The 27,444-nt window shown below is 37.6% G+C and overlaps 1 long non-coding RNA gene across 1 annotated transcript in view; it reads right to left on the bottom strand.

The window, feature by feature from the left end:
- Positions 1–26,211, bottom strand: part of LOC148521908 (uncharacterized) — a 34,314-nt gene extending 8,103 nt beyond the window's left edge. Inside the window, exon 1 of the long non-coding RNA XR_015878786.1 lies at positions 25,938–26,211. This is a non-coding gene — a long non-coding RNA (uncharacterized LOC148521908). The remainder of the gene's footprint in view (positions 1–25,937) is intronic.
- Between the last annotated feature and the right edge of the window lie 1,233 nt (positions 26,212–27,444).

Raw genomic sequence — 27,444 nt, 5'->3', positions numbered from 1 at the left:
GTGGTTCAGGGACTCAAACATAACCTCAGTTTTAAATAAGACCAAATTAATTCCTTTTCAATAATGTTGCAGTAGTGCATTGAATGCACTACATTGCTCCTCAACTCCCCTGCACCCTGCAATGACACACCCATACAATTATGGAGTGCAGATGCTCGAGTGTCGGGATTCAGATGCACTTTCAGCATCAGGGTCTCAAACGGGTCAGATGCACCCACAGGTGTTGGGGTTCAGAGACTCAAATGCAACCTCAGTCTTAAATTTGTTTTGTGTTTACTGTATTCTCCTTTGTTCATTCAGAATTTGTACTTGCAATTCTTTAATCATTGTTTATTAATTAAGGTAAATTAATAAATATAAACTTTTCTTGTAAAAATATGGGGTAATTTTTTATTTTTAAGAGGTAATTATTTTAGAATCAATTATTCCTTCAAATGATTCTAATTTATGTTGAACCACAACTATTCACAATTATCATAATATCATTATATGTATTTATGTATTTGTATTGTCACCATTTTTCTTTTTCATGGTAACTAAAGGCTGTAAAATGCAAAGAGGTTTAAATTCTCAGGGCTTATATAGATTTTGGAGTTTAGTTTAGATTACTGATAATACTTAGGGCATATTAAATTGCAGGTTTTTTAAGGTGTTTGATTTCTTCCAGTACTACTTTTGAAAAGGTATCAATGAAGTTACTCTTAATATAGGTGGAATACAAAGTAGATTTCCCTTCTTCTTTACATAGTTTTCTGTTAGAATTTCAAGGTTTTCTACTGGAATAGATGTTGTCTGGTCTTTTTCTTTAATTGCAAAAAAATTTCCGAGAGTTATCTTTCTGATGAATTTATGGATATCTATGAATTTTTCCAAATGGTCCATGTAAGAAGTGGGAGCCTAGTTGAATAATTTTTTGAGGACCTTTAATTCCATTTCCGTTAATAGTTGTCTACTTAAATTGAAGATTTGGATCCTATCTGTGTTGGGTTTTGGTTTTTCTTTGGATATTTCTTTATTTTTAATTTTATGATTTTTTATGCTTCTTTTGGTCTTACCTACTCTACAACCTCTCTTTTTGTAGACTATGGCCCTCATTCAGAGCCGTACGCTATTTGCGGTCGTTCGTTTAAAAACAAGGGGTGGCTATTCAAATGATCCGTACGCACATTGCAGTCTGTTCACGCCTCTAAGTCTGAACGAGCGAGCAAAACATACGCTCGTTTATTTGTTAAAAACGCCCCCTGGCCGCACGCATCCTACGTCATGTCCGCTATTTATTAGATTAATCGAGTACATCGACCAGCGTATGAACTGCTCGCTATTCTTGTGGTTGGTGTTTGCTACCACAATTTTGCGTGCAGTTCGGGCTATAAAATAACCCAGTGACGTGGTCAATGACACTGCTGTTTTAAATATACACACCCATAAAACGCCCGTTTTGACCTTTAAGCACGCCTGCGTTCGGATCTCCACTCCCCATTTTCAAGCACCTTCCCCTGTTACCACCCACATACGCCTCATTCTGTCACTCAAAATAGCCGGCACTCGCTATATAGCGTACAAAGGATTTTCGGCCGCACTGGCTGGTTCGCGCATGCGTACTAAAAAGCGTACGCATGCGCAGATGTGCAAACATCGCTCGGAACGAGCGTACTGTTGTTAACGTGCGGCTCTGAATGAGGGCCTATGTTTTTTTGGTAATGAAATTCATCTTTTTGGTATTTTGTTTACATGGATTAAACTCTGTCTCTTCCTGGACTTTTTATATATCGATTTGGTTATTCCTCTCTCCTTTCTTCAAAAAAAGATGACCTACACAATGGTGTTCTGTTTTGAGGGGTCTTTCTTCTTTCATCAAAAGATGTGGACATTTCAAACGGTCCTAGTATTATTTTATTGGTTTTAACATGTTGAAATCTATTGATATTTTCTCCTTTTTTCCTTTCCTCCAAAAAAGATGATCTCAGAAATAGTGTTCTGTTTTGGGTGGTCCTTTCAGAAGGTACTGAGGTTCTTTTATTGATTTTGGCATATTTGTATCTATTTCTCTGTTCTTTATAGGGTGTCCATCTTTTAAGATACCAACAAGGTTCTTCATACAAAATTCTCCTATTTGTGGATTTCTCAAAATAGAAAGTTGAGGATTCACCTCTTCTTTACTTTTGTGGTGTCTCGAATAGTTCTTTTCTTATATAGTTTTCTTTTGTGGTTTTCCTTTCATGGTGTCTCCAATCTTATGTTTCTGCTATAATTGGATGTCCAAGGCTTTGCTCTCCTGTCATTGTAGGGGGTCCTGTTATAGGTTCTAGAATTGTGATAACTAGGGTTCCTTTGATGGTATGGTACATTGTAGGCTTTAAAATGTCAACATAGTCACTCTTGGATCTTTTTTGGGATAGATCCTTAGGTGCTGGCCAAGAGGCAGCTTTGTCAATTTTTTGTGAAGCACCACTGTTTTTCCCTTATCTCTAGTTTTTGTACAAATTTGACAACCTGACTAGGGAGCCAAGGGCAGAGATTAAATCAATTAAAGAAAAAAAATAAATTGTAACTAGACCCGCTGATAAGGGTGGGGTGGAAGTTGTTTAGACTTTGGGGCTTATGACAGAGATATTCAAACACACTTATCAGACATTAATACCTACAACAGAATGCCCACACCCCATGTTTGAAAATACAACCCCTTGTTTCAAATAATAGCTAAGGTTGGATAATGCTGTCTCCCTCCAGCTGGTAGATGTCACTCTATGTAAATTCCTGAGAGTTTTTTTCTGGTCCTATAAACCATACCCAAGGTGCAAAATTCTCCAGGTAGACAAATTAAGTCAGCTAGGGCATCTGTGTTACTTTAGCCTATTTTATTGATCATTAACTGCAACCTGCTGTGAGCATGTAGTTACATCAAAGAATTAAATTTTTTTAAATAAGATAATAACATTAACATATTTAATTAACAGTAACATTATTGATTTTACAACTGAAGTATGTTTTGCAACAATGGATGTCTCATCACTTTACACAGTGAGACCCCATGACATCGAGTTTGAGGCAGTCAAAAACTGCATACACTAGACCATACACTGGACCACTGGTTGAATTTGTTTGCAAAGTGATCAAATTAGTTTGATCAAACTAAAAACCAGTGCCAATATGGTAGTATTTGCTATGTGCAAAATGCTGGGTCAGCAATGGACTCCAGTGTGGTCCCTTTATATACCAATATTTTTATGTGAATGTATGAAGAGAAAAGTATTCTTCCTAAATATAGCTACAACAATTTCCATTACTTTAGATTCATTGACGATGTGTTCCTCATTTGGTTAGGTTCTAAATCAGTCGTTAAATCTATGTCAAGCTATGTTGACAGAATATATATCCAATTATATTTATCAGCAATTTTTAAGAAAATAGGATTCACTTTTTGGACTGCATATCGGGAAGCTAACTCACAGGGCATCACAATTTTTTAGAGTTCCACAGATGGTAACACAACTCTGTAATCCAGCAGCCACCATATGGCATCACTCAAGGACAGACTTGCAAATCTTAAATATCAACACAGATACTAGAGCAGTAAAGATACAAATACAAGACATGTCATTATGTTTCATTGGCAGAGAAGGAAATCACTCAAAACAGTCCAATGATGCCTAAGGAGGAGAAAACATCAGAACCCAGTGGGTCCAAACAGAACCAAGAGTGTGGCTGATAGGATTGTAGTCACCACACATCATGGCACTATGGTATCACACAGAAACATCATCAAACTTCATTGGCCCATACTTTAGTCAGGTCCTGACTTGAAGTCGATTACAAGAGTAAAATTGTGGGTTGCTCTCAATTCTTGAGATGCACCACTTGCAGGAGCATGATGATGAGCAAGAAATATCACCATTTGCTTAATAGGACTAACATGAAATTCATGCAGAGACTTAAATGCACATTGGACTATGTGATGTACATTTTACTGTGTCCTTGTGGGCTAATGTATTTCAGCAAGATGTCTACAAACTTTTGATAGATAATGTCCAAAGGTCATCAATCATGTTGGCCCTGACTACTCACCAGACAATTAAGACCACACCACACCATTTCCAACAATTACAATAACAAATTTCCACATTGAACTGCATGGTCATAGACCATGTTCCATGACCTACAAGAGGGAAGTAGATTGCAAAAGGAAACAAGATGGATTGCAAAATTGGACATGATAGCCCCAGATGGTTGAGCAAAGGAAGCAATATGAGAACTTTTTACTAAAGAGTGGACTATTATTGAGACTGACTGCTACATCTTGTTTATAGAGCTTATCAGTTAAAGCAGCCCATTCTTTACAGATGCATTCCAAGCTGGAACATACATCCAGTAAAAGTAGAAGTTGCGCGCTGGTGCTGGAAGTGATCATCTAACAGTGTGTGTGTTCTGATATGTACACGCAGCAGTTTGAAGCTTTATATTAATGGGACATAACTAGAATCCTTTGCTCCTAACTTTATCAGCTGGGCTAAGACATGAATAATATATAAAACCCCCATATGTGCAGCATTCAGGGCTCTTTGAAATAATACCATCCACGGTAGGTACTTAATATAACATTTCAGTGCTTTCATTGCAGCACTGGCATCAGGGTTGCCTGCTATTGTATAATAAAGGCACTAAAATGTTGGAATTAATACCTGCTGTGATTGCTGCTACTACAAAATGAAATGTGCAGAGTTAATTGTACATATATTGTATTTATGCAAAATATAATGCAAATGTTCTTTGCTAACTGCAGTCATTCAAAAAGACAACATACTGTACACTACAGTACACTTTGCTAATTAGTATCCTTTATACTGTATGCATGTATAAGTTCTAGGGTAATTTATGTGTAAGTATATATGAAACCTGGAGCATATGCCACTAATGTAAAGCCAGACCCATCTTTCGAGTTCTGTATGGATGTAAACATTATATTTTCACACATGATGCAATCCAGGTATATAACGGTTAAAGAAACATTTTTTTTTGGTACAATATTTTAGAGCTCAAAGTATAACTCAACTTCTGCCCTTTAATGTTTGCATATAAAGGACTTTTTATGGATCATGGACTACATTCTCCAATTTATACCCACACACATTTCACAAAAAGCAGCAGCAAAGTTATGTTATGGTTGTGTATTTTGAAACTAGATATTTTTCAACTACTATATAATCCTCCAATATGAATAATGAGGGTAAAAACATAATTGTAAAGACCTGTCTGCATAGCTAATGTGTTATACTGGCTAATGTTTACTATATGCTCCTCATAATGAGCAATTATATTGGCAACATTTTCTGTGTTACAGTGTCATTATAGCAGTTGTTTTACATTTAGTTTTCTCAATTACAGACAGGAGTTTGGGGTCTAACCTAACTGGCTCATTCTGTGTGATTAAGTGCAAATATTTGAAAATATTATGAACCAGCTATCTCACAGATATCTGGAGAATATATCATCACAATGAATCTTTTTTTTTATTTCTCCATGCACCTACAGTACAGGCTTGATTATACAGTATATTAGTTTAATTTCTCTCAGTGTATATAATATAACCTGGCTAGATCACAGTTCTACTACATTTTACTTAAACATATTACATAAATTTATATAGAGTTTTACTGAGGTTTGTGCAAATCACTCCTGGATGACCTTACACTGGGAAATGAGATAAAATCCACTTTCATTCTGGTTCTTTGGATGATAAAACAAAACTATGGGAGGCTCACAAGTTTTGAAAGGAGTAAATGCCTTTTACTAGCCACTCATAAAAAGCAGCAAGCATGGCTAATAGTCCTTCAAAATTAAATATGGATGTTGGAAGCTATCCAGAAATCTATATCTATTTGAAAGTCACTGTTTGTGAAAGTGAGAGATGATTTCTCAATTACTGGGCTAGATGTATCAAGCATGGGAGAGAAATAAAGTGGAGATTTTCAAAGTACCAACTGATCAGCTCCTGTCATTTTACATTCTGTGTTTGAAAAATTACAGGAGCTGATAGGTGGATGCTTAGGGGTCTATGTAATAAGCCTTGGGGAGAGATAAAGTAGATGGAGGTAAAGTACAAACCAATCAGATTCTAACTGTCATTTTTCAAATACAGCCTGTAAAGTGACAGTTAGGAGCTGATTGGTTTGTACTTTATCTCCATCCACTTTCTATCTCCAAGGCTTAGTACATAGACCCCTTTATCTCTCTCCATTTTCTCTCTTCCAAGGTTTGATACAGTATATCTCCCACACAGACAGGAGAGAAGGTTCGCATTAAGACCAGGTAAATACACTAAGAGATGGAATAATCACTCATGTAGGGTTTACTCCATAAGATGTAATAGGGGTAAAGTAGAGAAAATAAGCCTCTATATTTGTTGAATAGTAAAATAAACTTTACAGTATAATCTTATCAAAACTGATGAATGGAGATTACATAAAGACCATTCACTTAAAGACTACAGTATCTATTAGAAATGTACTGTTACCAGTTTGAATCTCAATGTTTTTTTCATCTTTGAAAATAATTATAGGACACATTCCTTTTTGCAGTCACACATTTCCACTCTCTGCAAAATAAGATAATCATCCTTCACAATTGCAGAAATTATTTGAACTCCTGGTTAAAATTTCTTAGTACATGTACAAAACTCTAAATAACTAATATATAAACACACTGGACAACAGGAGGAACCACTATTTGGCTGTAAACTGCAAGTGCTACATGCTCATCTCCAGCCTCCAAGTTTGCCACTACCTTGCTATAAGGAGGGGCAAAGTGTCTAATCCCTGATTGCAAGCAAGCACTGATAACTATGATCGTCTCTGGAGCCACTAATGTGTGAGGGCTCAGAGGAATCGCAGTCCAATCAACACAATGGCATTTACCTAGAATTTAAAAAATGCCATTACCTCTAGTTTTGTCTTTGACTGGGGTTTGCACCAGAAGCCCCCAGATCTGAAGGTAATTCAATTGTCATGTATGATGAGAGGTTAGATTCCAACACATGGCTCCTACTCACTTCCTGCTGCTCTCACTACTGTCATGGACATCCACGGCAGAAGCTAATGACATAAAATTCATGGCAAGAGTCAGGGCTATCAACCTGATATTTGCTCCTGCTACAATATTGTTGGCCTGACATGTTGATCTGCTTTAGCGGACTGCCATATTAAACATGCACACTGCTATGAACACCAACACAAGTGGTCTGTGGCAGTAGGGTCTAACAAGGGTCCAGGCTGCACAGAAAAAGGGGGATTCTTGGCAGCCCTTTTGCTCTTCAACCCTGATATAACCATCTTGGGAGAGGCAGAAAGGCTACACCTCCTAAGTAGCCCAGGGACCCTTGGGATGGCAAGCTGCCATGTGGTGGCAATATGAGTTGGGATTGCTTCCACCAGCTCTGGCCTGGCCACAGCCATATTGGTAGAGTCAAAGGTAATGACAGCTAAATCCACAGTTTCAATCACCTTGATATATCTGCTGAACTGGGCTATAAAAATTTACCCTGTCTAGGGTACTATATCCAGGGGCTGCTTATAATAACAATGGGGAGCTGAACCCAAGTAAAATGTGTACTAAAAAAAAGAAATATAGGGGGGGCACAATGCAAATGGATACATACAAATGTAATAATCAAAACAGTATAATAAATAGTGAAAAAAACATTAAAAGAAAAACTAAACACACATAAAAAGTGAAGTAGAAGAACATATGCGTATATGGATTGCAACTATGAAAATAGACTGCCAGCTGACAGCAAAATCCAAATAAAATATTCTCATAAAAAAAGAACAGGACACAAGTAAATTTTCCAAAATCGGAAGCAATCAACTGATCATACTGTAAGTCATTGAAATAAAAATAAACAACAGAGGGTAGAAAATCACATAACCTGCACTTGGTTGCAATCCAACAGAAAGGGGGGGATTAACCCCTGTATTTCACTGTTCAAATGTTCACTGAAACTAGGTGAATCACCTCACCATAAACCTATATCACTCATAAAATAAGAGTGGAAAAAGAAGATGTGCATATAGTGAAGCACAGTTTTATTTAGCATACAAGAAAAAACACAGTAACAACATCCCTAATTAGATGAATACCCAAAGGCAAAAGGTGTGCAATTACCAGAAGGCTGTGAGGTAACAACCTCAATGGTCACGTAGTGTATAACCTCAGCATAGATCCCGGGCACTCTGCTGATCAATGTCCATAATTCCAGACATCAGGGTCAAGCCAGCCTCCGTCCAAATCGGGTGTCCACCTCCGACACCAACGCATTTTGACCCCTTTTCTGGCGGTCTTTCTCAAGGTGTCCAAGTAGTGGATGCTGCTCCCACCCACACTAACCCTATTTAAACCCCCCTTGACTAATCCTAACATCACCAGCACAGCTGGTCACTATACAGAAACAAACTACATTGTCCATAATCCTTTGCTGCGCTGGGTCGACGTTTCCTGTGCATCCTGCGTCACTTCCTATTACCACGTGTTAACTGACTCCCTCTATTTAGACGGTGATACTTGTTCTTGTGCATAACATCCGGTGTTGCTTTTATTACCATGGTGATGTAAACAGAAAGCAAATCTTTCCCCGACATTGTATAAGTCCAGGATGTTCAGGACATGCATAACTCAGCCCGGGTAAATTCATCCATATTTGGTGCAATTAATAGATAGCACTCAATAGATAGAGAATACATATATTAGTCATTTTAGAACCCAAAGTATTATTAAATAAAAAACAATTAAAAATAATACAATATATAAACAAATCCATAAAAAGAGTATAAAGTGCTCAATGACAATAAAACTGCAGAGTGTGCAAAATACGCAAGGAATTGCAATCCATCATATAAACCATTTAACTTCTAAATCCATATTTAGGCCTCCTGGGTTCAAACTGCCAAGGTCAAAGATAGTTTTCATCTCCGCCTTGGCAAATTGTTTCGCCAGGTCCCTTCTACGCCAATGGCCCTTGATATGGTAAAGGCCCATGAAACATTTGATTTCCATAGGATTACTATTATGATATTTTTTGAAGTGGTTAGATAAGGCATGCATTTCTAATCCTTTATGGATGTTTCTTAAATGCTCCCCGATATGGACCTTAAGGGGCCTTGAGGTCAAACCTATATAGAACAGGTTGCAACTACATCCTACTGTATAGATAACACTTTTGGTGTTGCATGTATTAAAATCCCTTATCTTACATATTTTACCATTTATATCCACTTCAGTAATTTTATTTCTTCCTTCTCCTTTAATCCCCTTGCAACCTAAACACATACCGCACCGGAAAAAGCCTTTTGATATAATCCCACCTGAATTTTCATTTCTAGGTAATGCACTTTTAACCAGGTTGCTCCCTATATTGGGTGCTTTCCTGAAAATACATTTGGGTATTTTAGGTAGCTGCGGACCAAGTATTGGGTCTTTTTGTAGTATACCCCAATGTTTACGTAGCGATTTCTCCAGGGTTTTGTGCTGACTACTTTAAGAAGTCACAAAAGCCCACTCAAAACACTTATTTCTATTAGTATCATATCTAAGGAGATCTCCTCTCTGCATGAGCTCCACTTGTTCGCTAGCTTGTTCTATATTGTCCTCTTTATAGCCTGATGCCATAAATTTGGCTTTTTAATTCTTTTGCCTGTATCTCATATGTGTGTTGTTGACTACAATTCCTTTTTAATCTTCTTAATTGGCCACCAGGGATTGCAAGCAGCCAATTAGGATGGTGACAACTATCCACCTTGATATAAGCATTTGAGTCTGTCGGTTTTGAATAGTTCTTCATGTGGATCTGATTTCCTTCAATCCACAATGTAATATCTAAAACATTGACAGAGCTTACACTCTCAGTAAAAACAAATTCAATGTTGAGGGTATTATCATTTAAATAGTGATAAAAATCTTTTAAAAGAGTATCTCCCCCTCTCCAAATAAAAAATACATCATCTATGTATCTATGCCAGGACACCAGGTTCACTCCAAATGGGTTATGATTCCAGACATAATTGTCTTCCCACTGTCCCATGAATAAATTAGCATAACTTGGAGCGAACCTGGTGCCCGTAGCAGTCCCAACCTTCTGTAGATAAAAGACATCATTAAAAACAAAGTAATTGTTATTTAAAATGAACTAGACTCATTTGACTAAAATTTTTTAGTCGAATCGTTCCAATTGAACAATTTTAGATGCCTCTTATGATGCATTGTGTGCAAATCGTGCAGTATTTAGGTATGAATATGATCCAATGTGCACTCCCGCCGCTCTTATATCATATCTTATGATCAGACATGCAGCCCATATTATCCATCGTAATCGTATGCAGATTGTGCTGTGTATTTGCGCATTTCATGCATTGTGCATCAGACCATCCGTCATTTGAGTGACAATGTCATTTGAGTGACATTTTCCTCTATTTAAATCTATTATGATCGCATGTTTTTAGTGAGGAACACGATCGATTGTATCACGACCTGTCGTATAATGTACATTGTGTGTCAAAAAGCACCAAATTGTGTGGCCAGGACTGCCATGGAGCTGCCAGGGAGTTCAAGGGAAATCGTATGCTGAATTGCATCTTATACTGGTCATACTAGTGTATGGCTGATATAAATCACTACTGGATAGTTGATAAAATTCATCTGGAAACTTAGTAATCTAAGAATTTCAACCATCATTCATACTTTAGCTGAAAGCTACTTCTTATAGATAATCAAATGGAGAATTATGAAGGAGATATATTACAAATACAAATGCCTGGTAGCAGAGGTGTATTAAGAGAGGAGGGGGCCCTTGTGCATTCCCCTGTCCAGGGCACCTCCTCTCTCCTTATACTTATCTGTGAGTCCTGTAATCAACAGAAGGTGAAAAAGTAATTTTCCTCATTTCAGAGAGACAAATAATTTCCACGTTTTTTATTTTAACACTGTAATTAAATGTTTACCTAACAAAGCCTGCACAGATCATAGTGATCTGTGCAATGCTTCTCCAAAACTTACCTGCTACAGGCAGGTTTATTGTTTGTGTTGGTTTGCTGACATATTGCCATCAAGTTATAGTAATTTTAAAACCAAACATTAGTAAATATCCAATTTGTATAGCATCTATGTAAAAGTATTGATTGTTGGCCTGATTTTGTACAGTGTTCTAAAGTCAAGTTTTAGCCATTTTTGCCTTTAGTATATATATGGTTTTGGTCAGTTTGGAAAGTAGACTAATTACAGAGACACATTAGACTCAACACTGTTGTCCTGAGTAGCTCCAAACCTAGTTGGCAATAAACATCAATCAATAATCCCTGAGATTGTGACAATGACATAATGTAATAAAATTGTGCCCGTTTCACAGGCCCACCACCATCTCTCCTCCACCCACTTTTTTGTTCCCTCTATTTTTGGAGTGTGGGAGGAAACCAGAGTACCAGGAGGAAACCCACGCAAGCACAGGGAGAATATACAAACTTCAAACAGTAAGGGCCATAGTGGGTATCGAACCAATGACCTCGGTGCTGTGAGGCAGTAACGCTAACCATTATACCATCTGTGCTGCCCAATTGAATTGCTACTTAGCCACTCTAAAACACTAATCCTAAATACCTAGTACACTATGGGCAAGCTAAGACACAAAACTGAGGAAAATGTATTACAATGAAGCAGAAAAAGTAGCCTCGCAAAGTTTAGGAAAAGTAGCAGAGTTAATAAACAAGTACACAATCCATGTTAAACAGGCAATAGACAGGTCTGATATGAGTGACCCTTACCATTATTATTATTATTATTATTATTATCATTTATTTATATGGCACCACAAGTGTTCCGCAGCACCTTACAAAGTACATAAACAAATTGTAGACAAGTGAATTACAGAATACAATACAATACAGGACATGGATAATATATATTGCTACATTAGCGACCATATCACCCAGATACGCAACAGAGCATAAGCAACCAAGTGTTAGTTGCCCTAGTGGTGAGTAAGAAGTAAATTACACTATAGTAAGGAGAAGCACAAGAGGGTAGATGGCCCTGCTCATGAGAGCTTACATTCTAAAATGCATCATTATGCTTTATTTGCAACTTTATTGCAATTTCCTTTGCAACAAAAAAATTGTCCTATGTACCTAGTACACCATTTGTGAACTAAAAAACAAAATTGAGGAAAAACTAGCAGGACAAACTGGCAAAGTTGAAAAAAATAGGTAGCAAAATTCGGGAAAAAGTAGAGTGGGAATTGCACCAGGCTTTTCACTCTAAAATGCACAAAAGCGATAGATGATGTGAGGACACATCTGTATTTAATTGGAAACTAATGTAGATCTCACTGTTTTTGCTATTGTAAAAATATATATATTTGAATGCTCAAATTCTAAAATGTAGATCTCATGGAATAACTTTTAAAATCCTTAGGATTTAGAGATCACAAATGTGAGTTAGGAACCATGCAGTTAGTGAAAATAGTCACTAAAGCTAACCAATGTGGGTTCTTACTGGCTCACTGTATAGTGGAGGTTAGAGGATTAGTAATAAGCCTTAACAGCTGACTAAGTTATACATTCATATATATTTGTGGAAAAAGACTGTAATTTGGCAAAACAGCCATACATTTTGGATAGACAAAAATATGGGTAACCTACAAACACAGTGGTCAGTCCTGTGGCTAATCAGAGCTTGGTTTATTATTAAAAGCAATGGGGACCATAAAAGAAGGTGCCCCTACAAATTGCAATAAGCCTTGGCACTGAAATTGAAATGTAGTTGGTGATTTTTGGGGATAGTGAACGTACTGAGCTCTGAAGATGTGAAAACTATTCTATGCCAAGTCTCTGTAATGGTCACAGCCAGCATAAGACCAGTTCAACAAAGCACACAAAATATACATACAGTACATACATGTATATTCTATGTTACTTAAATTCCATACCATCTATTTTTCTTTTGCTCTTTCTCTCTACTGCCTTATTTGTTTCTGTCTTTTATATTCTGATTTATTCCCACCACTTTCTGATTATTTCACTATTTCAAGTAATCAGGACTCAAAGAATTATCTTTGCTGCTAAACTATCAGTCTTAGGAAAGATGAAGTACTGTAGATAAATCTGCTCTGGAAAAAAATAGCTTCTGAAGATGCACTGAGTACATCTTGAGAAGATGGTTACTGTTTCTCTTCTTTCCTTGTATAATTACAGTAAATGAGTTTCTAACCAGTTTGACAGCATCAACCCTCACGTTTTCTCATTCAAAAAGTAATAGTAATCCATGAATTTATGTCCAGGGTGAGTGAACTATCCTCTATGCTCTATTCAATTAGCTAGTATGGTTTGCTTCCTAACACCTTTCAATCACATTGATCTAACATTAAAAAATATATTGAGGTATAGAATAGAGCACACTACTGGCACTTAAAATAACACACCATTATACTAGCATTTGGAATTGAAATAAGCACCTGTCTAGTGCTGTTTAAACAATGAAAATAAGTTCTAGAATGGGTTAATGCGGAGGTAGTACGTGATATTTCATATATTAAAAAACAAATATCCTGTACATAACTATGCATTTCAACAAAGCTGCAATTAACTGTATTAGCAAAAGAAGATCCAAATTAATTGGAACTAAATAAATCTTATCCAACTTACATAAGAATCATACTCCATCATCCTACAATGTAAGTTTCTTATAAAAATATATAATACATCCAATAATTAAAAGTAGTAATTATTTATGATGGTGATCTCCCACACCACCATTTCTCTATGACGTCAAATCGGATCTGCTTGAAACCCTATATTTTAATCGTTGGTTTGTGATACCATGCATCAAATAGGGAGTTGAGAAATTCTATGAGAAATGGACTGCATACACTGAAATGTCAACTGTGGCATTACAATCTCATATTATAAAACTTTTTTAGTCGACTGGCTGGATTTTATTTATATAGACAGTTTTTAATTAATTGAAAATATGTTTTGGTTTTGCCCCAACCTTCCTTTCTAAAAAGTTAATTAAGGTCATGCGGGATTGGTTACATGTTATTGTATAGTGTTTCCTGCACCTCACCCCAAAACTCACCGATTTTCTTTCTCTCGGGCTTCCCTTGTTAATTATCAGGATGCATCTGATTATAGACTCTAAAGGGGTATATTTACTAAAGTGAGAGTTTTTAGAAATGGAGATGTTGCCCATAGCAACCAATCAGATTCTACTTAACATTTAACTAGCACCTTCTAGAAGATAATAGATACAATCCAATTGATTGCTATGGGCAACATCTCCACTTTTAAAACTCTTATTTGTGCTCCGAAGATCTATTAGCTTACATATAGTTAGAATTACAAGGTATGTAACCAGGAGCAAATAGCTTAAGTGTTAAGTGTCTGGTTGTGGTACATAATGTTGAGAGTTCAAGTCCACTACTGGGCATGCTGATCTTTTAGTGTTTTAAATATGGGGCGAGGATGGGGGTTAAAGGAAAGATATTACTGATTGATAGCTCACAAGTTATATAACTGAATATGGAATAGGAGGTTTGGTGTTCGAAACTCTAGATTGGAGTGTTATGCATTTTAATATAGGAAGATTAAATCAGTGAAGGTCATCATTACTATGGTTGAAATATATACTACATAAGTACAGATAGCTCTCCTGTTAAATATCTGACTAAAGCACAAGTACTGTAATCTGGAGTTTCAATCCTCTGCTGGGTGAGCTGTGACGTGTGTACTATAATACAGAAATGATTTATACTTGTATGTTGTTTTCATTTTAATTATGTTTGTATTGTAAATGTATAGACTAAGATGTAGGAGGAGTCGGGAATAGTAAGGGTAAGGAGTCTATATTAATTGTTAAAAAGCCCGCTCCCTAAAATAAGTCTATATCACACCTGAGTCAGCAGTCAGGGCAATACTCTGCAGAGACATGACTGTGAAATGCATCCTTTCTCTTAGCATGTAACAGTGCTGCAAGGCCTTTGCCACTAGTAAAGTTGTATGCATTTTACATGTTTAGGCAAATTAAAATTTAGTGTGACCCCTTTATGAGTGTGATCTACCAATGTGGCTTTCAGACTATAAAACATTGTGCACACCTTGTATTGAGCAGGTATCTAAAAGAGTGTATACAGTATGACAAAGAAACTGCTGTCAGGCCACTGTATCTCTGTAGGATGACTAATTGTACAGAGATTCATTGGATCATCCTGACACTTGTGTACCCCTTCTTGTTTAACATGCTACAGTATGTCACCCTTGCTATGTTAGAGATCATGTACATTTTAATGGACTATCAATTGTCTACATCTTGTTGTGTTTGGATTATATAAAATTTTGTGATGTGCTGTTGCTTCCTCTCGCTCTTTATCGCTCTTCTTTCCAGTCTCTCCTCAATGAATAAATGTTTTTCTTGGTCAATTTCAGTGTTCTAATGACACTGCCCTCCCTCACTTATATCCATGGTCAAGCTGTGTGGCAAAGATATATTAAATGTGCTCAATTATACCTCTAGAGGACTGTTTTGTTAATCATCACTATGTCCAACGTAGAAGAAATATATTTTCATGATAACAACAAGATATATGAATTATGAGTACAATGAATTTAAGTTTAATAGACTTGATTATATATAGTACACAAAAGATTATTTTTTTAAAAAGTTCTTAATCTTGAGCCTATAACACTTAAACCTGCATTTGTTTTTTTTAGAAGTACATGCAAGTGTGTGTATGCAAACTTGTGTGAGAAATGAAAATCAATTTAAATAGCACAGAAGCATCAGTTAGTGATAATGAAGCAAACAACATGCTGTTTTAATGAACTCAAAGGTTGGCAATTGAATCATGCTTTCCCATCTGCTGTAAATATTTGCTTGTCTGTACAAGTGATTAGTTAATGATGTATATATTTGGTTAGCTGTAAACCCATTATATGCAACTAAACATAGAACTGACTCATATCCATAATTAAAATACATCAGAAATATTTACATGACATTTTAGTAAGGTCAGATGTGGATAAGGCAAAATTTTGAGAGCAAAAAGTATCCCTTTACAGGTCTTTTTACAAGTAGGACATCTTTTGTCTTTTATATTCAATGAAGTGTTCATGCATCTAGCTAAGAATTTCTACATGGATACACTCTGTGATCCCTGGCCAAATTGCTGTATGACTGTCTGACCAAGAACCTCTGCAATCTGGCAGGAGCAATATGCAATAAGTAGCACTTATGCTGATTTATCAAATTTAGAGTGAAAGCCTGTGAGTAGTGAACTATTACTGTTTTATTCCAATTGCTAAGCACAATATAATATGCTGGTGCTGTAAATAAATGTTAATAATAATTATATATATATATATATATATATATATATATGTATCTGCTTTGGACAAACTTTGTGGACTTGTGGAAATATGTGAGCTATTAAAAAGAGTTTTTTCACTTTTTTATGTTAAGAAGACTGGTGAGTGCTCTCTTTATCCTACAATATATTATAGCATGCTGTGGATTATTTCTGCAGCATAGCTTGATGTTTGACACCCCAGCAAAATTGGACAGAATTTATTTGGGAGTGCCACTTTGACTGTTTGCTATATATTTAACTAGAGATAAGTGGTTTGGTTTTGCAGAAAACCAGACACACCCAAACTTGGGCTATGCAAGAAGAACCGTGTCCAGGCTCGGGTCTTCCTGCCATGTTTGGATCTCAAAAAGAGGCAAAACAAATTCACTAGAAATCATGAATATTGTGTGTTTTGGATTGCATATAACCATCCCTCCCTCTTGATCAGGTGCCATTTCACACAGGAGAGTACACGGAGAAGGTGAGGCTGTAGTTGAGCTACAAAAAATATGATTAGGGTGTCAAAAGAATGCCATTAGGAATAGGATTAGAGAGTGTTGTAGTAGTTATATATGGAGTATATCTGCAGTCTTTTATAATTTAGAGTGTTTGTCTTGAAAGGCATTGTATATTACTGAACTTACTATGGGTGTTGGTGTGACCCCGCTAGCTGCACCACAAAAAAATTATTAAAGTGCAAACATACTTTTTTCATGTGTCAAAACAATCTGCAGTCTTTTATATTCAATTTAAATAATTTTTAAAAAGTGTGTATCTTGGACAGGCAGCATATATTACTATCATTACTGTAGGTTTTGTTAGTGTGTCCCTGTTAGCTTAGCTGTAACTCCAAAAAATAATTAAAGTGAAAAAAAAATAGAAAAAAAAAATATCTGGTTTCTTTTGATTAATACTGTATGGTAAACAGTCCTTCATTTCCCTATCTTATTGCATGTTGACTTGGTGAACATACAATGAGGCATGGCAGCTTGTCACAAGGCACATACCAGTGACAGGGTATGCACGCTGCATTCGCACCCATGATCCATAGGATTGAATGGTGCAAATGCTGCTGTGGCCTGGTTACCATGGTACACATGCATGTGATGCAAGTGCACATTTGCCGTCAAAGCGGCAAAGATGGAAGATGCATGTGTGGTATATTGATGACAGCTTTCTCTGGCATGGTGGGAAAGAGAAACTGCTTGAATTTATTGATCATCTTAACTATCTAACAACTACAATATGTTTTAGTATATCTTTCAGTAGGACCATGATTACGTTATTGGATGTCATAGTCACAATTAAAGATCCTCTTCTTTTGACTTTACGGAAAAAACACATTGCTGCCCACATCCAGTTTTCATCAAGAATTCCTCAAAAAAGGTCTTCCGTACTCTCAGCTTCTTAGGGTGGTATGCATAACCACTAATGATAACGATTGGCTGGATGCTCTCCAAATTATGGCCCAGAGATATTTTGATAGGGTATATACTGTAATAAGATGGATGTGGAAGAGCCCTTGCAAAGAGTTAAATCAATTACTCTAAAGTCATTGTCACTCAAAAAATTTGATGAGGTCAATTCCACACCACAAATGTTTCATTTTTGAAGTACATTTACAACAGCACCTACATAGACCTGTGTTCCATCTGCTGCTGTGTTCATTATCTGTCAGCACAAGTGTGCACGCTGCATACAGAGCTGTGTCCATCTGCTGCTGTGTTCCATTACCTGTCAGTACCACAGCTACCATGCTGCATACAGACCTGAGTGCTGAGCCGGAGATTTCAGCCGCAGTCTCATTCCATCATACAGCTGGGACAGAGCATGTAAGTTACTTATATAGTTATACTCTATGCTCAGTGGTTGTCCAGGTTATCAGGTTATACTATTGACTTGTATTGGCTTCCATGTACTGTGCTATTGTCTTTGGTTTGTTCAAAGAAGGGTGCTGGTTTCAGGGCTAGGTTTCAGTGTGCATTATACAGTCTGTGCACTGAGGTGTTCAGCACCTGTATTACCGATCCTGGCACTCAGTTTATTAGTTCCTCACTGGTTCCAGTTCCAATTCCAGTTCTTGCGTCAGAGCAGTACCAGAGTTACAGCTTTTGCAGGTTGTACCCTGATTACATAACACTTTGATTCCTGGCTTTAGTTCTGAGTTCCTATCTAACAGTATTATACTATTCTGAGTTCTGGAGTTCACCCATGTCACTGGAGTATATTCCTGGTCTTGATGGCCTTAATAGGTCACTAGATGAGGAGTTACGTAGTGGACCTGGTCTGTTCACCCCAGTTTCAGTCCAGTATCCTTGCTTATCACAAGTCTGTAGTTCCTACACTGTTACTAGTGTACCTAGCTCCTGCTCATACCCATGAGCCAGCGTTTCATCAAGCCACCTCATTTCCTATGCATTTCAGTCAAACCTATGGGTCCCAAGCTGGATCTACAAAATAACCAGACTGTGATAACTGGGAATTATTATCCTGTAATCCAGTGCTCTCCACTGAAATTAGTAATAGACTTAGGTTTGCCTAGAACAGAGGGCCCAAACTGAAGGGCCTTCTTGTGGATACAGACTGTTCAATGCATCGACCAACCTCTAAACACACATGGCTTACCACTAAACCAGGTGTCTACCAGTGCCTGAAATGTGTCAATTGTTTATTTTTAAACACTGGATCAATCTTTGAAAATCCACAGACTAAATAAAAATTCCAGATCAAGTTTAGACTAAACTGTCGAAGCTGAATAATTGGCTGAGACAAGATCATTTTCAAATTGCAGCGTGCGCGACACCATCTTGCAAATGGCAGCTAGACTCCATTTTAGAAACAAGAATCTGCAAGACACCATTTTGTGACCAGCGTAATTTCAAGTTACAACTCAGGAGCTAAGAACAGATGGCAATGTTTTTGTTAATCTACCAAGGGCAACTGGAAGAACAAGCTTTCTGAGTAAGAGTAAATAGAATAGACAATGGGTATTTTTACATACAAACTGTGAATCCCTGGATGCAGATAAAGTATAGTCGTGGCAATTGTAATATAATCCAGGCATTGATCTACACAATTGGATTTGTCTGAATCCTAGACAGGATGGCCCCAACTTCCCAGCTTGATTCACAGTTCACACAAGAGTCTGGGAGAACAAAAGAGGTTTTTTACTTTGAACACAAGACAGGTGGGGGCCTACTTACAGAGGGCATAGAACTACAATGCTCAGCAATCCACACTACTAAATGTTCACTTCGTGTATGAGAAATTATGCACTCAAATCTCACCCATTAATAACTAGCATCCTTATATCAAACCCCGAATACCCTCACATTTCATATTCACACATAAGGTTCAATAAGCTCTAAAGTGTATGATTTAAGTTGGTTGAAAAATAAATATATTTGATAACTAAGGTATTATACATGCTAAACAAGTCATGTTTGGAGTTGTACTGATGTGTATCCTTTTTACAGTATTCCAGTGTTATCGGTGGGGAGATCGCATCATACATTCCCGAGTTATGGATCACAGAGCCTACAAGCAACAAAATGTATATTTTAGAAGCAACTGTTAGGATGCTGCAGGAGGCGTGAAGAGGAAGACCCCCAGCTGTTAGAGGCAGGGAGAGTCTGTGTGAACCAGCCTGTTAAATGTGCTGTAACAGATGCTTCACCCCTAGGAACCAATGATATCAGCAACAGACTTCCCTATTGTCCTGTTTATTCTGGGGGTATAAATATGAGTGCATGAATGCTGGTTCTGGGTCTTCGTGCTGAATGACGAGGGGTCTCTTGCTGATGCCTATCTCTGGGTCCGCAAGCGCCTGCATATGTATACTGTACTTGGGGTCTGTATAATTTCCTTTTGTGCCTAAATTGTGTCTCTCTCTCTCTGTGTCTCTCTCTCTCTCTGTGTCTCTCTCTCTCTCTGTGTCTCTGTGTGTGTCTCTCTCTCTCTCTGTGTGTGTCTCTCTCTCTCTCTCTGTGTGTGTCTCTCTCTCTCTCTCTGTGTGTGTCTCTCTCTCTCTCTCTGTGTGTGTCTCTCTCTCTGTGTCTCTCTCTCTGTGTCTCTCTTTCTCTGTGTCTCTCTTTCTCTGTGTCTCTCTTTCTCTGTGTCTCTCTTTCTCTGTGTCTCTCTTTCTCTGTGTCTCTCTTTCTCTGTGTCTCTCTTTCTCTGTGTCTCTCTTTCTCTGTGTCTCTCTTTCTCTGTGTCTCTCTTTCTCTGTGTCTCTCTTTCTCTGTGTCTCTCTTTCTCTGTGTCTCTCTTTCTCTGTGTCTCTCTTTCTCTGTGTCTCTCTTTCTCTGTGTCTCTCTTTCTCTGTGTCTCTCTGTCTCTCCCTGTCTCTCATTGTATTTTGAAGTTTAATCATACATATGTATATCAACTGTACCTTGTGACTTTATGATTTATTTGCACTTATTGTACACAGATCATAGCGTGTAACTGACTGTACTTTTACTTGAATAATACTTTGTGCTTTGGAACCACATGTTCTGAGTCTGGAGCCTCTATTTATTGTACGACTGCGTACGCAAATTAGCGTCATCCTTAGAGGTTTATAGGAAGGGTTTTAGAAGGTACAGGCAGGGGTATATAGAGGTTCATTTCAATATAATCAAAACTGTGATAGTAAATTTGTAATTTATGTTTTGAGTTGTCCATGTGGGCTATTATACAGTATGTCGATAAGATGTCTAGTATGATGAAAGAACGATTAGAGCAGCATCGCTCTTCCACCAAGAAAGCTCTTGGTAAATCCATCAATAAGGAAGAACTAACAAACTAATCTGTAGCAACACACTTCCCCTTTAAAGAACATAAAATACAACATCTCAAATATTCTCTTATCGATCATATACACCAAATGCGCAGAGGAGGCAATAGAGACAAATTGCTGTTACAACGTGAACTTAAATGGATTAACAAAGTTAACACTCTAGCTCCTAGAGGATATAAATAGAATTGTTTCTTTAATGTCTGCTTCATGCTTAAGTCTATGTGGTTACATTATGGATTATCTGAAATATACTACCGTTAAGATGTATTCTTATTCTGTGTTCTGTGCTGATTATGTATAATAGCATTATATGTTCATTGATATTGTGTTAGCTGGTTAGATACCTTTCATTACACACTAGTATATTGTATTTGTGTACAATCTTTGATTGTTCCAACTTATGGTGCCACCTGCTGTTAACATCCTACAGTATGTCATTCATTAATGTGGATAACTTCAGTTACATTATGCTGTGGCGTGGTCCGCTTGATTACATTGTGTTCTTTTTTCTTATTACTGATCCACTATTGTATGGTGAGTACAGTAGATCCAGGTTTGATTGCATTTGTTCTTGCAAGACAATGACTGATATGTAAGTTACAGTTTCCTTTTTGGTATGGTGACATCTGATACATGCTGTTGTTTTACCATGCAGCAAATGTTTTTTGTCTGTTAGTAGTTGATTAATATTTTCTGCCTCATACTGTTATTTGTTGCATGTGTGGCACTAACTGACACTTGATAAATGACCCCAATAGTTTTTGGCACTGACCGCTATAGTGTGGACAGTCCCTATAGTAACATTGAATACATATGTTTATTTAGTAACTGCAACTTTGCTATATTGGATTGTTGTTACTAATTGACATATATTTATGTTTATCCTGCAACTGTTGTCTTGGTATACCAGGTCTTGTTACTAGTTGATTCAATGTACGTTTGTTTATGCTTGATTTATTCATTTAATTAATTTTGGAGTATTTGATAAAGTGACATGCAGACATATTGCTTCATTCTTTGTTTGTAATGAGTTGATGTTTACATATAACAATGATTTTAAAGGTACATAGCAATCTCAAGGCTACCAACTTATATTGAAATTAATAAAGTAACTACTTTTGGTGCTTTTTTCAGGTATATTAACTCTTTAGGCCAAATGTAATAGGTAGTCAGTTTTAGTAACAGTACAAACTCGCACCTTTCTCGCACTTTTAGAAAGTGCGAGTTTGTACTGAAACTCGCAAATTCAATAGCCTGCGAACTTTTCAGCTCGAGGCTACTGCATTTGCGAGTGCAGGCGAGTTTAGGACTATGTAAACTGACACCTTTTAATGTGAGTAGCATTAAAAGGTGCGAGTTTTAGAGAAGCCATCACAGATCAGTGAGATCCGTGATGCCTTCTGTGTGTGTTAAAAAAAACAAAAACGTGCACTTCCTCTCCAAAAGCATAACCAGCCCCGGGCTTTAGAAATCCTGTTCGGGTTCTAAAAATACAGGGGCCAAAATGCGTAGGGGGCCCCTGTATATTAAGAACCAGCACAGGGCTTTGTTGAGCTGGTCCTGGTTCTGGAAAATCAGGGGACAAAACGATTAGGGGTCCCCTGAAAATTCCTGAACCAGCACCGAACTGTTTCTAGCAGGGGGATAATGCCACAGCTGGGAAAACCTTTCACCGGTTTCCCCGGTTAAAGCATTATCCCTGACTGCTAGTCAGTCCAGGCCGGGGATCCCTGGGGAGTTGGGTACCCCCCCAATAAAGGGGTACCCCTCTCCAGGGCACCCCAGGCCTAGACTGATAGCCCGGGGCTATCCCCGGCACCCTAGGGCGACATTGTATCATTGATGTAACCACAAGATTAACATCAATTAATCTTGCGGTTACTATGTAGCGGCTCCCAACATAGACGGCTATGGGGATTTCTCACCATAGACATCTATGGGAGACAGAGGCTGGCCGCATTCAGCTAATCAGGGAGCTGCTCCGACGGAGATACTCCCTGATTGGCTGGTGGCCCCTGCACTGACGGGGCACACGTGTGCCCCGGTCATTTACGCGGAGCAAAGGTATGTGTACACACATACCTTTGCTGTGTCCGGCATGGTTCGGGTTTTTTTAATTTTTTTTATTTTAACCCCTGGATTGCTTACTTGGAGAAGAGGATGTGATCTATGCATAGGAGAGGTGAGTATGGATTTTTTTTCAGGTACACCACTATGGATTACTTCGGATACTAGGTGAGTATGTGTGAGTGTGAGTGTGCATGTATGTTTTATTAAAATTATACTTTCACGGTGTAAGTTTGTTTATTTACGTATTTCTTTAGTTGTGGAACTACAAGTGCCAGTGGGCCCGTAATGCCCCGCATGCTGGTATTTGTGGTTCCCCAAATACCAGCATGCAGGGGAGGCTTGCTGGTACTTGTGGTTCTACAAATAAAGACAATATGGTAAATTTAATTTTACACTTTCACTTTACACTATCAACCTGGCACCCACCGCCCTAGATTGCCGGGGATAGCCCCGGGCTATCAGTCTAGGCCTGGGGTGCCCTGGAGAGGGGTACCCCTTTATTGGGGGGGTACCCAACTCCCCAGGGATCCCCGGCCTGGACTGACTAGCAGTCAGGGATAATGCTTTGGCTGGGGAAACCGGTGAAAGGTTTTCCCTGGCTGTGGCATTATCCCCCAGCTTGAAAGAGTTCGGTGCTGGTTCAGGAATTTTCAGGGGACCCCTACTCATTTTGTCCCCTGATTTTCCAGAACCAGCTCAACAAAGCCCTGTGCTGGTTCTTAATATACAGGGGCCCCCTACGCATTTTGGCCCCTGTATTTTTAGAACCAGAACAGGCTTTATAAAGCCCAGGGCTGGTTATGGTTTTGGGGAGGGGGTGCACGTCATTTTTTTTTATTTTATAACATTTAACATAAGTACACACAGAAACATGTACATATCTCATGGATATGTGCATGTTTCTGTGTTAATCTTACCTGCTCAGGATGTACTCGCTAGCCTGAAGCAGGTCTATTATTTGGGGACTTTTGGTAATCTTTTTTTTGCGAGTCTGAAACAGACACTCTATTACATTGGGCGAGTTGATTGTTTTCAATGTGAAAACATCTGGATGCGAGTTTGAGAATGGAGAGTTTTAGTAACTCTGAAAAATGTGAGTTTTAGTGAGCAGACACCCTATTACATTGGAGAGTTGTGAAAAATTGCAAGTTTAGCACCAAACTCGCAATTTACCAAAACAGACACCCTATTACATTTGGCCCTTTGTTTGCTTGACTGTATATGCTCCTGATGAAAATCATTTGACAAAATGGCCATTGGAAAACCAATATATACTGTAGCTGAACAGTTGCCTGAGAACTACAGTTATCCCGGCACTTATGGAAAGGTATAACAATTGTGCAAAATTAAAGGTGTAAATATAAAAGATAGTAAATGAATACTAATTAGGTTAAAAGATATGTAAAAATATCCAATTACAGCAATGCAGCTGGACTAAGGGTCTGATTCAGACCTGGACGTTATCCGCAGTGCGCTCGCTATTGCCAATGGTTGCTAATCTGCACATGCGTGTGCATGTGCACAAGCTACACAGTGTGTTTGCAGATCTCTTGCTCGCACAGCAAAGCCAGCCCAGCAGAGTGAGTGACAGGAGTGGCCGTTTGTGGGTGGTAACAGCGGCAGTCCAGTAAAAACGGGGGAGTGGAGGTGCGAATGCAGGCATGCCTGAGTGTTTCAATGCCATTTTAGAGGCATGCATAATTAATAGGAGGCGTCATAGTAGACATCACCAGCCATTTTTTTACTCTGTTTTCCTTGCAATGCTTGCGGTAGAAAAAAGCTACCACATGCACTGAATTCACATCCGATAATGGTCGATGTAACAATGTTTTCACAAACTTCCAGGAGATTATGTGGGGCAGTGAGCATCTCTGCATTCGCTAAGGGGAGTCTGCATACACAAAGCAAATGCTCGTACAGGTAAGATGGGTGTGCTTATGCCTTGGTGAGCAATCAAATATTTCACTTTCAAATATTTGCATATGCATCAAGTGAGCGTATGCTCTTAGGGAACGGGTCTGAATCAGGCCCTAAGTGTCAGTTGAAATTCTGACACATATAAAAGAAACACCACTTTGCAGATATAGACCTTGCTGTTGCTGAAAACCACCAATTAAATAATGTACTTGAATGATCACAAATTAGACTTGTCTGTATCATAGAACATATTTATTCACATAAACATTCCAATAAAATGTATCCAATACTAATAGTAACAATGTATTTTGCACATAGCTACTTATAAATATATCTCACATACAATACTTAAATGAGTAGGCACCCAATAGTATTAAATAATTATCCAATACAGAAAAAAAGCAAGTGTCTCTATTCATTATACACTTCTGCAATGTCTAGCAATAATATGATAGGATAATACCTGTAATATCTCAATTCTGTCTAGAAAAAAAAAATCTTTCCACAGTGTATCCAACTCACTGATTATATTTGTTACTGATAGCAGGATGGTATCTGTAGTGCACCAGTTTTGCACTTTTACCATAAGATCTCCATGTTTGTGAGTTGAAATCATATATCTGGATTGCAGCAATTTTCTTAGCAGAGTCAGTGATTAATTCCCCTATATGCAATTGTGTCAATATGGTAGGCCATTTATGTAAAGTATTTGCCCCATTTAGCTATGCCTCCTGGCTAATATAGGCTTGTCTTGCAATGTGCCCCCCACAGCAATAATAGAGGTCAGCTCACCTCGTCTGTGAGTGTAACCATGCTAAGTCCCAGCTCGTTGTGTTGTATGGAGATTGTGGTCAGTTACCCACTGTGTATTCAGTCCCAGCTGTAATCAGCCTGCAGCCGCTGCTTCCACCTCCACTTAGAGCCGCAGATTCACAGTCTGTTGATACCTTTTCACAGCCGCTGGGAAAAGTTTGCAAATCACTGGTTGTAGTGGATAGATGGATCAATTCCAAAGTAGCAGAATTAATTAGATATTCCAATTGATGCATTTTGCTCACACCTTGGAGCTTTTTCAAGATAGGGGTATCTGAGATACTTTCCTATATATATGAGAGTTTTAAATTGCTCATTACCTATCAGCTGATTTTTTTAATTAGGCACAGACCTCTATTGCACTTCATTTAATTCAGAAAAGCCTGCATGATCACAACTTTACTCCTTTAGAGTTACACAAAACATATATAATTTGATTCAAAGTTATACATAAATAAATCTAATGTCTCTGTATATTTAGTGTTAAATAGTAATTTTTACATCCATCAATTTTATTTATAATATAAAATATAACACATCAATATTATTCATGAATAAATTTTAAATTGTCACAAGTGTATCTTTACTCATACAATTACATCTGGTATTCATCATCATACATAATGAAAAAGTAATTATGTTACAAAAATTATTCCTATTTCTTTATGAGTGCAGAGAAAAGGTTTCATTTTTCCTGTTGTGGCTTGTATTAATAATATTTTATTCTAGATCCCTAATACAATCCTCCTTTACTATACATTCTCATAAATTGCTGGAGTAAATACCACTAGATATTACTCCCACTGAATCTAAAGCCGCTCTAATAAACCTGCTTGTCTGTATATGCTCTTGATGAAAATCATTTGACTGAATCAGCCATTCGGCTGTAACTATTTGATGTATACTTCACAATAAATGTAATATTTTTTCCTTTCACCAACTTATATGTGCTGATCCTTTCCTATCTAAAGGCAATCTTTAATGAGTGAGTTTATTTTATTTTAATGGATGTTGCACTATTGCATTATATGCTATTGAACTGATTTTAAAAGAGTGCTGCCTTTGACCAATATGACTACATCATGACTATACAGTATGTAGTGTACAATTACCATTGTTTGGATTTTTAAACCTGACCCCTTGAAGATTGAAGTAAGTAAATGTGCAAATTAGTTGGAAGCTAATTAACTATGAACACCAATTATGAATATCTGCATTTAAGAAGCATAATTGCTTGTGTATATTTATGTTAATATGGGTTCTGCTTGACTGAAGGCAATGAGGGTATTACATTACATCAGCTATAACATTACATAGCTGGCCACCTTTTATTCATAGGATATTCAATTATACTTTTTTTAGTGCTAAAATTTAATTTGTATTAGCCTTAAAATATAGCCCATAAAAGAGCTAATAGTATCAATTGAAAGGATTTTTTTCAGAACATATGTGGCTTAAACATTTTTTGTGGTTTTAACTGGAACAA

Source organism: Taudactylus pleione, unplaced genomic scaffold (genome assembly GCF_031769625.1).
Source record: "Taudactylus pleione unplaced genomic scaffold, aTauple2 ptg000154l, whole genome shotgun sequence".
Lineage (NCBI taxonomy): Eukaryota > Metazoa > Chordata > Amphibia > Anura > Myobatrachidae > Taudactylus > Taudactylus pleione.
Note: the sequence above shows the minus strand (reverse complement) of the source record. Positions and strands in the feature narration are given on the sequence as shown.